This window comes from Rousettus aegyptiacus, unplaced genomic scaffold (genome assembly GCF_014176215.1).
Source record: "Rousettus aegyptiacus isolate mRouAeg1 unplaced genomic scaffold, mRouAeg1.p scaffold_m13_p_3, whole genome shotgun sequence".
Lineage (NCBI taxonomy): Eukaryota > Metazoa > Chordata > Mammalia > Chiroptera > Pteropodidae > Rousettus > Rousettus aegyptiacus.
In genome coordinates, this window is record NW_023416306.1 from 38,628,911 (window position 1) to 38,630,095 (window position 1,185).

Consider the following 1,185-nt stretch of genomic DNA (forward strand, 5'->3'; position numbering starts at 1 on the left):
GAATCTACAAATATTGTACAGAGAAAACTACTATGAAAATCTTGTGTTAAATAGTAAACCTTTCACAAAATGAGTGCCACAAAAGACCTCTTTTGGGCACCATGCAATGATAATGGAAAGGATTGTAGAATTCTCCCAGGCCCTTGCCATGAGAGAACAAATTCAGCATCCTGTGCCCACCCATCACTCATTGCTAAAAAAACAAAATAGTAACCACCTAATAGTTACAACCTATATTATTCAAGGGAACATCCCCAGGGCTGTGGGTTTTCACTTCAGGGAGAATTAAGTATTAAACTCTTTCATGTCCTCTGCTATGACAATAATACAAGCTGACCAAAAATTTTCTGACGAGGTTGGTGATGATGTAAAACCACCGACATAAATTGAAACCATCAGAAGTGGATGTGTTCAACTTACCCTTTCCTCTCCTTTTGTTCCTTTCCTCCCAAGTCAAAAATCAAACACCTCATCAATTACTGATGACTAAATGTATGGTGCTACCAGGTGGCAACAGCCAGTGCTTTTTCTGTTTGCAAGTCTGAAGTGACAAGCAAAAAGTCTATAGAAGTATTTCAAGGGCCACATTTGAAGGCTGAAGCCAGCCTGGTTTTCTGAAACTAGCTAAAGTAGCGAGCAGGAAATATCCATGGTAATAAGAGTTCCAGCAACTCTGTGCAAAAACTTCTATTGACTTCGGAAGTGTGGGCTTCAAGCCTCCCCTGCTCAGAGCTGCCTGATAGCGAGCTCTTCAATGTTTAACAAATCCATGCCAGTCTCAAGGACACAAATGGCTCCCCAAGTTCTCAAACCTGCCTTCTTGTGCAGGGGCCATGCTAATCTTCTCCATATCATTCCAATTTTAGTTTATGTACTGCTGAAGCGAGCACTCAAACCTGCCTTCTTAAAGCGGGACAGTGGTCCCAGCCGCCAGGAGTTTCAGAAATTAAGTTGTAGCCCAGATGTGTTTCTTTTAATCCACAAGCATTCTTGAATTGAGTGCCAACGTGTAAACATCAGAGTTCACTATATCTCCTACATTTAATGACATACTCAGCTTCTCTTGAAAATTTAGAGATCTGATAACACTAGTCCTATAGTTCTCCCTGGCCACAGCAGCCACCTCCTGAGGGAGCATGGATTCTCTATGTCACCACAGTCTCCACCTCTCATTGCCTCATTCTG

The 1,185-nt window shown here is 42.0% G+C and overlaps 1 non-coding gene across 1 annotated transcript; it reads right to left on the reverse strand.

Annotated features, from left to right (window-relative positions):
• Window positions 1-784: 784 nt before the first annotated feature.
• Window positions 785-890, reverse strand: LOC118601084. Its single transcript, XR_004950185.1, has one exon. It is a non-coding gene; the product is annotated as a U6 spliceosomal RNA (small nuclear RNA).
• Window positions 891-1,185: the final 295 nt, after the last annotated feature.